Consider the following 14,813-nt stretch of genomic DNA (forward strand, 5'->3'; position numbering starts at 1 on the left):
ATCTAGACGCCTGTCATTAACCAGACGCCAGGAGACCGACGCCCAGCATCCCGATCGAAGTGGTGCTGGGCGCGGACAGCCACGGGAGGGTAGGTTTAGGTCTCCCCGGGGGGACTTAGGGATAGGCACCCCCCAGGATGTAAAGTTTAGGCTAGGGGAAGGGAGGGTTAGCCACCCCCCCGAGGGACTTAGGTTTAGGTGGTGGGGAAGGGGGGGGTTAGGTTTAGGCACTTGGGGGGGAGGTTAGGGTTAGGCACCCCTAAGGGAGGGTTAGCGGGGGGGAATTAGGTTAGTGATACTTACCTTAGGGACGATCAGGATTTTCACCCTTGCCGGGCTGCCGCTGTCGGGATTTGAACATGCGTCCGGCGGTATTACCTACTACACCCCTTTTAGATGTTCAAAAGCACTTCACCTTAGCTGCTTTTATTCTGTGTACATTACTCACCTGTACATTACATCAGTATGGTGTTCTCCTTCACCATAGCTATATTTATTAAGTAGACATTACTACCATTCATTGTTGTATTTAGGTGTTCTTAGCACTTCAACATTGCAACCAGTGGTATCCCTCCCTGTGGTGTCACCTGGTGCGTGGCGCTTGGCTCAGCATGGTCCCTCGGGGAGGGGCGTGGCTTTGCGGCCTTAACCCTCGTGCTTATTACTTGGGGGAAAGGGGGGTGTAGGAGGTCCCTGTGTACAGTGCCAGCTCCCTTAGTGTCAGGAGCAGAGTGCTGCACTTAATGCTACAGTACAGCACCCGGCTCCTGTCACTGTGGGGAAGCTGGCACCTTGGTGACATCCCTTGGAGGGTGACACACAGGTGCGAACCTTGCCCCTGCACCCCCTTGTGACGTTACTGATTCCAGCATTTTTAGGTAGACATTACTACCATTCATTGCTGCTTTTAGATGTTCTCAGCTCTTCACCATAGCTGCATTTATTATGTGTACATGACAGCCTGTACATTTTTGCAATTAGATGTTTTCAGCACTTCATCAAAGCTGTATTTATTTGTAGACATTACAACCATTAATTTCTTTTAGTTGTTCTTAGCACTTTACCATAGCTTAATTTGTTCTATGGACATTTCTAGCTGTATTTTATTACTACCAGGTGTTCTCAGCACTTTACAATTGCAGTATTTATTAAGTAGACATTACTATAATTCATTGCTGCTTTTAGATGTTTTCAGCACTTCACCATAGCTGCATTTACTCTTTGGACATTACAATATGTACATTAATGCAATTAGTTGTTATCAGCACTTCACAATAGCTGTATTTATTAAGTAGACATTACTACCATTCATTGCTGCTTTTGAGTGTTCTTAGCACTTCACCATAGCTGCATTTGTTTTATAGACATTACTCCTGTATTTTACCACTATCAGGTGTTCTCAGCACTTCACCATAGCTGCATTTGTTCTATAAACATTACTACCTGTGGACATTACAATCTGTACAATAAAGCAATAAGTTGTTCTTAGCACCTCTTGAAGAGGGCAACTAATTCGGAGACCCAAAAACCGCTACCTGAAGCATCATGGCAAACCTAATAAACAAACATAAAAGGTGATGTGAAAAGCAACTATGTGTATTAAGTTGTGATGCCCTGAGGAGGCCCAGCCAGACCAGCCCCAGGGGCCCTATGCCCAAACGCTCACCCCAAATGTAAAATATCCCAATTATAAGGCCTCATGATAAAGGCACATATATATTTTGTCAAATTTAAGGCCTCATGATAAAGGCATATACATAAATTCATCCAAATTTAGAGCCAGCTTACCTGGGAGTCACCCCTGGGAACTCCAACTAGCACTACTAGAACCAGCATGCCCTAGTAATGCTGGCTCCTTCATGCAACTCATAACAAACAAACAAAAATGGCAGCTGTTCAATCAATCTAGAAGTACTAATCAGGTGCATGAAAGGGAGGGGTCATACTAACTAGAAAAAGGAGGGGGGTTTAAACCCCTATTGTTCCTCAGCACACTGAATAATACCTGCAAAAATATATGAAGACTATAAGGTCATAGAAATTCAGAGATATTAGTTGCATGCATTTGCAAATACATGGGAGGCTGCTAGGCCACGTCACGGCTTCTCTGTAACTAGCAGTCCCTAACGCTAACGGGTTCACGTCCGGGGTGCTGTGTACCCCAAAAATAACGTCCAGCACAGGACCCCCCCAGGGCATCACACGAAAATGGAAAAAGAGTGACAGTGCAGTGTATAGATGTGTGCGAGTAATCAATGTGTGGAATAAGAGGCTAAAATAAATGTGAAAAAATACATGAATAATAAACAAACATAAAAGGTGATGTGAAAAACAACTATGTGTATTAAGTGATGATGCCCTGAGGAGGCCCAGCCAGAGCAGGCGCCTGAAGGAGATCCGTCTGAAGGAGATCCGCCGCCTACAGCTGGACGGCCGGGGGGCGGTACCAGATTCGACACAGAAGCAAGCCGTTTCAGGGTGATGCCCCAAATATTCCTGAGGGCAGAACTCAGGGTAGCACGCCGCAAATATATAATGAAAAATCCACCTGCCAATTATGGTAGGAGCAATAGGCCTCTGCACCCGTGCCTCCGCCCCGAGTGCCGCAAGCGCTGGCCAGCCTGTCTGATCAATGGATGACCCAGTCATGGAAGACTGGGATGCTAGTAAAGGGGTCAAAAACGCTGACCCAAGATAACAGCATATGGAGGGCAGCAATAGCAGCAGCTGGGTCAGTAGTGGGGGGGGGGACTCTACAACCAAGGGAAACAATGCAGCCGACACGGGTGTAACAAGCAGGAGAGTAGAGATGGTGGTTCCAGTGGAGCATGAGATGTGCCATCCCAAGTTCCGTAATGCATGGGGCGCTACATAGTATGACGGCCGCCTATTTGTTTTCTGGTTAGTTTGCACTGTAAGCTAAATAAGTTCCGAATATTTATTTATTTTAATTTTTAAATTATTAGTAGACCCGGAATAAAAATAATGATGGAAGACAGAATCTGACATGGTTAGTAGTACTCACATTAATATGCAATGTATATTTGTGAAAAAGGAGCATAGCTGAGAATGGAGCTTCCCATAGGTGTTCTCACTTCAGTAATAGCTACTTTGGGCAGAAATTGCAATAATAATCTCTGTACCCTGTGGAATTTTTACTGTAGCACATGTATTTTATCAATGAAAGTTAAATGCTCAGAATAATACAATCTCCTCTATTGACTAATAAAAACAATGATTCAAAGGAGATAAAAGTTTAATACTAGGTGCTATACATAAATAGAGCAATGTCAAAGCAGTTACACCTGAATGTCAGTGCATCACTAAAGCATTCTATTCCCCCAATGGGTCCTCAATGCCCAGCAGAAAATACTGCCACTGTTTTTGCTGTTGTTTCTTGTCACTACAGTATGCGAGCCCGCAAGCTTAAGTACAGGGAGTGTGTGTGTCGGGAGCGCTATGACATACACTTTACAGGCATCATGGTCCACCGTCTGGTAACAACTGACGCAGTGTTTGATAGTCGACCAGGCAGCCCCTGGGTTGGCGGAGCCAGGACTGCCTAGCTCCATGCATGGGAGACTAAATAACTGCTTTGTAACTGTGCACTGTGGTAGAGGAGAGCCCACCACTACTGGACACACACGCGACCTCTGCGCTAGAAAGGAGGGGCCTGCTTGTACCTCTCGCTTGGGCAATCCTAACAGCCCTTGATTGTAAAGGAACAGGGATCAGTGGCAAACGCGGAACTGCAACAGAAGGGTTTCCAAATGCCTGATTGCAACATTTACCATTAAGAGAGCATAATCAGCACTGAAAAAAAAAAAACAGCTATAACAGACATCATACGAATGTACGGATTGAAATAATTCTGGCCTATGCAGGACCAGCAGACACGGTAAGCAATTATATGTATAAGTAGGGCCATCCTATCTGACGAATAACGGAGGGCTTGAATAAGCCAGGAGTGACTTAAACCAGGAGGCTGGGCTTTGGCCAGGGGTGGTGATCATGGGGTTGGGTGCCAACCTATTAAATCCTTAGTGGGTGGAGTAGGGATAGAGCTTATTTAAGGCCAGGCTTACAAGCTTGAGGCCTCATTCCTGATCGTTTGGTCAGGTACTGTGCGCCTACACCTTACTCTAACTTTGTATTCCTTCTTAAAACTTTAATTCCTAATTTCTCCTTTCATTCCCTCTCTGTCCCTCTCTTCTCTATCTTTCTCTGTGCTGCTATCCTCTCTTTCTGTCCCTGCGCCTGAGCAGCTTCCCTGTGCCGCGTGTACTGCACTAAGCCGGCTCCATGGACCGCCCGCGGCGCTCCGCACCTCCCCCTGCCCGCTTCTCATCTTTCCCAGCGGCTGCTGGAGCTGACCCCGTATTAGAGCCTCGGTGCCCGGTATCATCGTTGAGCCATGCGGCAGCTCCTGCTGGAGGGCGTGCGTCACGGGGCTCACAGCGTCGCGCTCCAAGTGCGCGCATCACCCGGTGACAGACACGGCGCTCTACTAGTGTGGCCTCCTCTCTGGGCGCTGCTCTTACCTCCGGGCATGCCCCACGGCGGCAGCACGGATGGCGCTGCCTCCCCTGCTAGCGGCCACCATTTTAGGTCCCGGAGGGGCGGGGCCTGTGGGTTCTATGAACGCGGCCCCTCCTGTGCTGCTAGTTGCTGAGCTACCTATATCTGCCACTGGCCCTCTGCCTTCTGTGGCTGGCACAGTGGCTCCCTCCCCCTGCTGTTATTCCACCTCTGATGACACCAGCGACTCTAGCCCCTCCCAGAAAGCTCGCAAGGCGCGCAAGCGGGCTGCTAAGTTTGCTAGGATTGAGGCCGACAGGTACTCGTGGAGGCCTCGGCTTACTCGCCACGCCTCACGTGATGACAAGGCGCCCGCAGACAGTGCTGACACAGGGGTGGTACATTGCACTAACACCGAGGCTCTGAGGGGCCTCTGCCCTAGCCTTAATGACAAAATATGGAAAGGGCGTTATGTTGATGTATTCTCCCTTACGGATAACATGAGCAAGGAATTGCGAGCCGCTAAGTGCAAAGGCGGTATTGGTTTGGAAGCTTTCCAGACTTATTATAATTGGCGGGCTGGGTTATTTGTCTTCTCGGCCTGCTATTTGGAAACCTGCCCCACGGAGCACCCCAATATCATTTGGAACTTTCACCTTATTCATAGTATGCAAAGGTCCGGCCGAGGGGTTGCATGGCTTGTTTACGACGAAGAATTTCGTCGTAAGCAGGACAGGCTCCCTATTATTGATTTTGGGTGCAAGGATGTCGAGGTTTGGCTCAACGTCACTCAGGGTCCCAAATTTTCCCCAGCAGCAGTTAGCCAGCGGAAAAATTAGGCACTAGCTGGCCGGTCCCGTCCAATGGTAGTAAGGGTAAGTGCTTCGCACTTAACGCAATGCAGTGTTCGTTTGGCCAGCGGTGTCGTTTTCGCCACCTCTGTAGCAAATGCGGCAATGCCCACCCAGCTTCAGGAGGCTCGAAGCCTGTTGCTTCCCTGGCCCCCAGAAAGCCTGCTGGCCCCGGGCCTGCTAGTTAAAGCTTTCTCCCCTGTTAAGCTCGATGCCATGGCCAAATGGCTCATTTGGTATCCTGACGCAGTTGCGGCGTAGTTTTTGAGTGAAGGTTTTCAGTTTGGTTTTCGTTTGCCGATAGCTTCAGTTGTGCCTGGGGGTTCACCACAGAACCTGCGATCGGCAATAGAGCTGCCGCACGTCGCTAGGGACAAAGAGGGTCATTCAGAGCGCCGATACGCTCGGACCGGGTTGATGGCCCCAAACATAGCATGCGTATGACGTGACGGCGCCATCGTGCGCATGCGTGAGACCCGCTACGACCGACAGCGCCGGTCGTAGCGGGTCTCGATCCAAAGGGGGCGAGCTGTCGATGTTGATTGACAGCTCGCCCCGTTTGGAAGGCGGGCCGGGGGGGTGGCAGCCTAAATGGAGGCGTTCCCATGGGAACGCCTACCATTTGGGGGCGGCCCCACTGACATCACTAGTGATGTCAGTGGAGAGCTTCCGGCTCTGACAGAGCCAGAAGCTCTCCGGGGCTTACGACAAGGGAGACCCTACCCTAGGACCATCGCGACCATCACCGGAGCGGTCATTAGAGCTGTGGCTGTTAACCCACAGCCTAACAACCGCAACACAGGTCAAGATGCAAGTGGCCGCCCAGTTTCTGAGCGACCGCTTGCATCCTCCGACCGCCTCTGAATGAGGCCCAAAGTCCTTAATGAGGTGCGGCTCGGTCACATTATTGGTCCTTTTCTCGAGCCACCACTAGCAGACTTGGTGTTGTCCCCCTTCGGGGTGGTCCCTAAGAAGACGCCGGGTTCTTTTAGGCTCATTCCGCATCTGTCTTGCCCATCTGGCTGTTCAGTTAATGACGCCATTCCGCAGGGGCTTTACTCGGTGTCTTATCAGTCTTTTGATCAGGCGCTTGAGCTACTGTAGTCAGGGCTCACGGACCCGGAGCATTGATGGGTAAGGTGGATGTTGAATCGGCTTTTCGCTTGTTGCCCTGCACCCAGAACCGTTCAGGTGCATGGGCTTTTGTTTGGACGACTGATACTACATAGACAAGTGCTTGCCTATGGGGTGTTCCATGTTCTGTGCCTATTTCGAGTGGTTCAGCACCTTTCTGCATTGGTGCGTCGAGGCTGGTACCAGGGGGCAGGGTTTGGCCCATTGCCTAGATGACTTTCTGTGCGTCGGCCCTGCTGATTCCCCGCATTGCAGTATTTTGTTAGAGATCATTCAGGCCCTTTTTTCCTTTTTTGGAGTTCCTATTGCCAGCGATAAAACATTGGGCCCCGTCTCCTGGCTGTCCTATTTGGGCATCGAAATCGATTCCTTGGATGGCTACTGCAGACTTCCAGCTGAGAAAATTCTCAAATTATAACATGTCATTCAGGTTTTCCTGGCTGCGGGTACGGTGACACTGTGGCAAGCGCAATCTCTCCTGGGTTTGCTGAATTTCTCATGCTGGGTGATCCCCATGGGCAGGGTATTTTCCAGGAAGCTACAGCGTGCCACCACAGGGGTTCGCAGGGCACACCCTTTTATTCGGCTCTCCACTGAAATAAAAAGGGATCTAGCTATTTGGCTCTCCTTTTTAGCCAACTTTAATGGTGTTCTCTTGTGGTTGCCTCCCCCGGTTCCCAGCTATCAGTTACAGTTGTTCACTGACGCGGCCAGCTCATCGGGTTTTGGGTGTTACCTCCAAGGGTCATGGTGCGCTGCCCCCTGGCCGGCGGATTGGCTTTCCAGGAGTTTAACTAAAGACCTAATCCTCCTGGAATTGTTTCCCATCATGGTGGCGCTTGAACTGTGGGCTCCTGACTTGCGCGATAGTATTAGGCATTGTTCACGCTGTTAATGGACAGCGCACCTCTTCCTTGCCGGCCTTTCGCTTGCTCGTGCAGCTGGTGCTGCGTTGTTTACAATTTAACATCATGTGCAAGGCAATTCACATTCCAGGCTCGGACAATAACATTGCTGACGCACTCTCCCATTTTCAGTGGGATAGGTTTAGGTCGCTTTCTCCTGAGGCTTGTTTAGTTGGTGTCATGGCCAGGGTATTTCAGCATGGCGCTAGGCGAGTGTTACCTGTGAGGTCATTGTGGCGCGGGCTGTCTGGTGGCGGAGCTGGTGTCTGGTGGGGGGCTTTGGCTGCACGCCTTGTTGTGCGGGCCTGTTGTCACTCTGCGCTGGTAAGGCCTGGTGGCGTCTCCATTCCATTTGGCATGGTCGCCGCCATCTTGCCTTCTGGCCATGTGATGTGGCTGGCCAATCCTGGTGAGTCACATGTTCCCTCCGGCCAGTAACAGCACGGCATGGGGTATTTAGGAAGGGTCAGTGCCTTCCTTCATTGCCAGTGGAACGTGTATCTCAGCCTAGCTGAGAGGGAGTTCTCTGTGCTTATCCTGTTCCTGTGATTCGCTATCTGCCAGTCTGCCTGTCAGCTCCTAGCTCCGACTGCACTACCCCGCTTCCTCCATTACTCTTGCCCATACCTGAGTGCCTGAGCCTGCTGACATCCTGCTCATTGCTTCAGTTCACTACCTGCATACCTGGCTTGATTATTTTCAGTTTCACTACCTGCACACCTGGACAGCTCTAATTGCTTTTCTTGGACATTAACCCATTACTCCCACCACAGAACTCTTGTGCACATTTATATGTTCCTGGACTTTTGTTTACTGCCACATTATATGTCTACTCAAGCACTTATTAAAAATCCTAGTTTTATTTTCAAATCCGCTTCTGTGATTGCTCCTGCTACCACCCCGGGTCCACAAACAACCCAGAACATAACAGTTTGCACTGGCCCCATGGAGCCGGCCACGGATCAGGAGTCAGGAGTGGATTTGTTCCGGTGCATTTCTGGTCGTTTAGAGAATCTGGAAAACATGCAGCATCAGATGGCTCAATTTCTGCAAAAGATGTCCAAGCGACAGGATAGTTTGCAAACTTCCTTTTCTACCCCTGGAGTACCAGCATCTACATCCGCTTCAGCATCTGGGAATACAGGAGGCAGATCATCTCCCCGCTTACATCTCCCTTTACCAAGTAAATTTGACGGCAACCCTAAACTCTGCCGAGGATTCCTAAATTAGTGTGACATACATTTTACCCTGCAGCCTGACAACTTTCTAACTGCAAGAACTAAAGTGGCTTATATAGTCTCTTTGTTATCTGGCCAGGCCTTGGAATGGGCTTCCCCACTCTGGGAGCACTCAGATCCGCTGCTGGATAATTATGCAGGCTTTGTGTCATCCTTCAGGAGGATTTTTGATGAACCTGGGCGTACTGTATCAGCATCATCAAACATCATGACACTGAGACAAAGGGTCCGTCCTGTCAGTCAATATGCAGTGCAATTTAAATTTTAGCGTCAGAGCTCAAATGGAATGAGAAAGCCCTCACCTCGGCCTTCTGGCATGGGTTGTCAGACCGACTAAAGGATGATCTAGTCACTCGAGAGCTTCCTACTAATCTGAACGACATGATTTCGTTGTGTATCAAAGTTGACCTACGCTTTAGGGAACGTCAGGCTGAAAAACACAGAACTGACCAGCAAAGGTCATTTACCCCCTCCATTTCTACCCATCCCATTCCTTCTCCTACTGAAGAGGAACCTATGCAGGTGAATCATACACACCTCTCCAAAGAAGAACGTCAGAGAAGAATGCAAAAGAACCTCTGTCTGTACTGCGGAGAGTCCGGTCACCTGCTGATCTCCTGCCCCCGTAAACCGGGAAATGCCAAATCCTAACTGACCCTGGAGACATCAAGTTAGGAGTTATGAGCCCGTCTCCAAAAATTAAAGATTTCACGATTACCCTAGCTTTGGATCTTAAACCCAAACCTGTCTTTGCTACTGCTCTACTTGACTTGGGAGCAGCTGGAAATTTCATAACGTCTAGTTTCATAGATATATTTCAGATTCCTTGTTTGTCTCTCAACCATGCCATCTCTCTGACCTGTATAGACGGACGCCCTCTAACTAACTGGATATTCACCAAAGAGACTCAACCAGTATTGGTCCGAATTGGGGCACTTCATTCTGAGTCCTTAAAATTCCTGGTGATATCAGAGGCCTCTCAAGAAATTGTTCTTGGTCTACCCTGGTTATGTCAACATAATCCCAGGATTGATTGGAGTTCTATGCAGATTCTGTCATTGGGTATGGACTGTCAGAAATCCTGTCTTCCAAAAATTCGACCTGTGAGAAAGACAGTTCCATTTGTTTCTTCTGCCATTCCCAAGGAATATCAGATGTTCGCTGATGTGTTCTCTGAGCAACAAGCAAATATCTTACCCCCTCATAGGGAATGGGACTGTCCAATTTAATTGATACCTGATAAGATACCACCTCATGGTCGTACCTATCCGCTGTCCTTGCCTGAGACTCAAGCCATGACCGATTACATCCGGGACAACCTGGCAAAGGGGTTCATTCGCCCCTCTACTTCACCTGCCGGAGCTGGGTTTTTCTTCGTTGGCAAGAAGGACGGTGGTCTAAGACCATGTATCGATTATCGAGGCCTTAATGACATTACTGTAAAGAATCGATACCCCCTTCCCCTGATTACTGAGTTGTTTGATAGGGTCAAGGGCTCTGTCATTTTTTCTAAATTAGATCTGAGAGGGGCTTACAACCTCATTCGTATCCGAGCTGGCGATGAATGGAAGACCGCTTTTAATACCAGAGATCGACATTTCGAATATTTAGTAATGCCTTTTGGATTGTATAACGCCCCTGCTGTCTTTCAAAGTTTCGTTAATGAGATTTTCCGGGATCTGTTATATGTTTCGGTTGTTGTCTATCTGGATGACATACTGATTTTTTCACCCTCTGTGGCTAAACATCAAGAACATGTTAAAGAAGTTCTGACCCGTTTGAGAGAAAACCACCTTTACAGAAAACTGGAGAAGTGCGTCTTTGGAGTGCCCAGTGTACCTTTTTTCGGCTATGTAATATCTGGCTCCAGTTTAGAAATGGACCCCAAGAAGGTACAAGCAATTCTGGATTGGACCCGACCTCAGACACTGAAGGCCATCCAGAGATTGTTGGGCTTCGCCAATTATTATAGACGCTTCATTAAGGGATTTTCTACACTGCTGGCTCCCACTACAGCCTTGACCAGCAAAGGTGCTAATCCTGCCCAATGGTCACCTGAGGCAGAGTCTGCCTTTCATCTTCTAAAACAGGCCTTTATCTCAGCACCACTTCTTCGACAACCAGATCTGGACAGGCCTTTTTTGTTGGAAGTAGACATATTATATGAAGCTGTGGGAGCAGTCTTGTCTCAATGTTATGAGGACAACCGAGTCCATCCGTGCGGGTTCTTTTCTAAAAAATTCTCACCTGACGAAAGGAACTACGCCATAGGTGAGCAAGAACTACTAGCTGTAAAGTTGGCGTTGAAAGAATGGAGATATTTGCTAGAAGGTGCCAAGTTTCCATTTACTGTATTTACGGACCATAGAAATCTCCTATTTCTCAAAAACCTCCAATGTGTGAGTCCTCGTTTGCAATATTCTTTGCCAGGTTTCAGTTCACCCTGACCTTCCGGTCTGGAGCACTTAATCAGAAGGCTGATGCCCTATCGAGATCTCTCCTCTGTAATGATCAATCTGAAAATCAAAGCAATACCCCTGTCTTGGAATCAAGAGTTTTCGCCGCATTACAAGTTCAGCCTCCTACGGGAAAATCATTTGTGGCCCCGGAATTAAGGAAGCAGCTTCTCACTTGGGCACATTCCTCTCGCTTCGCAGGGCACTCAGGCACTCGGAAGACCTTGGAGTTCCTGAAAAGACACTATTGGTGGCCTTCTATGAAGGCAGATATAATGGAGTTTATCTCTTCCTGCTCCTCCTGTGCACAGCATAAATCATCACGACAAGCTCCAGCTGGGGAATTGCTTCCATTACCTACTCCATCACGTCCATGGACGCATCTCTCCATGGATTTTGTCACAGACCTGCCAGTCTCTCAAGGTATCAACACTATCTGGGTTGTAATAGATCAATTTTCTAAGATGGTCCACTATATACTGTTGAAGAAGTTACCTTCTGCCCCTGACCTGGCACAGTTGTTTGTCCAACACATATTTCGTCTACATGGCTTTCCTGCTGAAATTGTCTCTGACCGTGGTGTGCAGTTTACTGCAAAATTCTGGAGGGCTTTGAGTTCTGTTCTTCAAGTGAAGTTAAACTTTTCCACGGCCTACCATCCGCAAAGCAACGGCTCCACCGAGAGAGTTAATCAAGATCTAGAGACTTTCTTAAGAATTTTTATGTCATCTTCCCAGGACAATTGGGCTGCCTTGCTGCCGTGGGCTGAGTTTGCACATAATGCTTCCAACCACTCGTCAACTAACCAAACGCCATTTCAGGTTGTATATGGCCTTCATCCTCATGTTCCCGAATTCCGAAGTCTGCCTGTTTTCGATGTTCCGGCCGTGGAGGACACGGTGCGGAATTTTGCTGCCATCTGGACTCAAGTACGGTCTGATTTGTTGAAGGCATCCTCTCGCTATAAGACCCAGGCTGATAGAAAGCGTAGAATAGTTCCACGCATGCAAGTTGGAAGCCAGGTCTGGTTGTCCACCCGGAATCTTCATCTGAGGGTTCCTTCTATGAAATTTGCACCACGCTTCATTGGTCCCTTCTCCATAACAGAAGTCATTAATCCAGTGGCCTATCGTCTACAGTAACCCCATACCTAAAAATCCCTAATTCCTTCCATATTTCCTTATTGAAGCCCCTGGTCCTGAATAAGTTCCATAGTGCTGTACCTGCTTCTCCTCGAGTCCAGACGGAGAGAGGAGTTGAGTTTGAGGTCGCCCAGATCTTGGACTCTCGTCTACGCAGAGGTCATCTACAGTATTTGCTGGACTGGAGAGGTTATGGTCCAGAGGAACGTTGCTGGACCGATGCTCGTGATGTCCACGCTCCCACGCTCATCAGGAGATTCCATTCTGCCCATCCGGAGAAGCCTGGTGAGTGTCCTGAGGCCACCCCAAAAGGGGGGGTACTGTCACGGCCAGGGAATTTCAGCAGAGTGTTACCTGTGAGGTCATTGTGGCGCGGGCTGTCTGGTGGTGGAGCTGGTGTCTGGCGGGGAGCTTTGGCTGCGCGCGTTGTTGTGCGGGCCTGTTGTCACTCTGCGCTGGTAAGGTCTGGCGGCGTCTCCATTCCGTTTGGCATGGGCGCTGCCATCTTGCCTTCTGGCCATGTGATGCGGCTGGCCAATCCTGGTGAGTCACATGTTCCCTCCGGCCAGTAACAGCACGGCATGGGGTATTTAGGAAGGGTCAGTGCCTTCCTTCTTTGCCAGTGCAACGTGTATCTCAGCCTAGCTGAGAGGGAGTTCTCTGTGCTTATCCTATTCCTGTGAATTCGCTGTCTGCCAGTCTGCCTGTCAGCTCCTAGCTCCCACTGGACTACCCCACTTCCTCCATTACCCTTGCCCATACCTGAGTGCCTGAGCCTGCTGACATCCTGCTCATTGCTTCAGTTCACTACCTGCATACCTGGCTTGATTATTTTCAGTTTCACTACCTGCACACCTGGACAGCTCTAATTGCTTTTCTTGGACATTAACCCATTACTCCCACCACAGAACTCTTGTGCACATTTATATGTTCCTGGACTTTTGTTTACTGCCACATTATATGTCTACTCAAGCACTTATTAAAAATCCTAGTTTTATTTTCAAATCCGCTTCTGTGATTGCTCCTGCTACCACCCCGGGTCCACAAACAACCCAGAACATAACAGTTGGTGAGCCCTTCTCCCCTATGTTTGGCCGGTCATCGAGCTGGCATGGACGACCTAGCCGAGCAATCCCTTGCTCCAACTACGTTGCGGGCCTATCAGAAGGCTTGGTCTGAATGGGAAAGCTATCTCCATCACCGTGGATGCAGAGGTGAGAGCACGCATTGCTCGATGCTTCTTTTGTTTGGAGCCTTTATGTCTCTGGTTGGTCCCGCGCGGTAGTTTTGCGCATGCTGGCTGGCATTTCTTTCTTTTCAAGACTGAAAGGGTGCCCAGACCTTATGAAGAGCTTTGCCGTTATCAAGGCCCTTAAGGGTTGGGCTCGTGCCTCACCTCAGCCAGTTGATAAGCGAAGACCAATCGATATTCCCCTATTGATTAAGTTGCTAGCTGCGGTTCCTGATGTCATGGTTTCTCATTTTGAGGCTAATCTCTCTTGTTTAGCATTTTCGATGGCGTTTCATGGCGCCTTCCGAATTTTGGAACTAGTTGCCCCTTCTAAATTGGCAGTTTCGCCCATGTCCTGTTCCGACATCAGTATTGGGGAGGGGGCTGTGTTGTGCAAAATATGGCATCTAAAACTGATCAAATGGGACGCGGCCGTTGGGTCTCCCTACTGGCCTGCATGGATGACTGTGTTTGCCCAGTACACCTGGCAAAACTTTATATGGCGTTACAGCCTGTAGTTGGCGGTGCATGGTTGGTTCATGCTGACGGTTCGCCTCTTACTAAATATCAGTTCCAATTCATTTTTTGACGCTGTTTGCTTCACATTGGCCTCTCCCCTGGGGATTTCGGTACCCATTCATTTAGAATTGGCGCAGCTACTTCTGCCACCACGGCTGGTTTGTCGGTTCCGCAGACCATGGCTCTGGGGCGTTGGAAATTGACGTGCTATAAGCGTTATGTTAGGCTGGTGGCCACTGGCTGAAGTTGCTGTTGTGTTTTCTCTTGATGTTATGTCTGCCTATGTCTCATGTGTTTGTTCATTTTGTTTGTCTTGTTCGTTATGTTTGTCGTTTGTCTTGTTATGTCTCCTCTGTCCATCCTACTCGGGTAATACTTGCCACTTGTTGTTTGTAACAAGTGGAGGTCTTGAGGGATTTTATTTTACCTGACTAGACGGACTAATTCGGCCAAACATACAGTCCCTCAGCAGGTTTTTGGTTTACCTCTCGCCGAGTTGTTTTGTTTTTTCCTGTCTCCACCCAACCCCCCCCGCCCCTACCCTCCCTGGTTTTTTCCTTATCGTTCTCTACTGTTGTCCAAGCTAATTTAAATTCTAAACTTAAACTTTGTTTGTTCAATGTTTCATTTGGCAGCTAAAATTAAAATTGTTATAAAATATAAATTAATGAAAATGTAATTTTATAGTTCAAAGTTTGTTAATTCTGATTAGTCTATTCAAACTAAACATTAAATGTCGCTTAGTTTAGAATCTAGTTATAATCAGTTTCTCATGGCTGCTAAAACAGTTTGTGTTACGCTCCTGTCTGTTTCTTCCTG

Source organism: Taudactylus pleione, unplaced genomic scaffold (assembly GCF_031769625.1).
Source record: "Taudactylus pleione unplaced genomic scaffold, aTauple2 ptg000518l, whole genome shotgun sequence".
Taxonomy (NCBI): domain Eukaryota; kingdom Metazoa; phylum Chordata; class Amphibia; order Anura; family Myobatrachidae; genus Taudactylus; species Taudactylus pleione.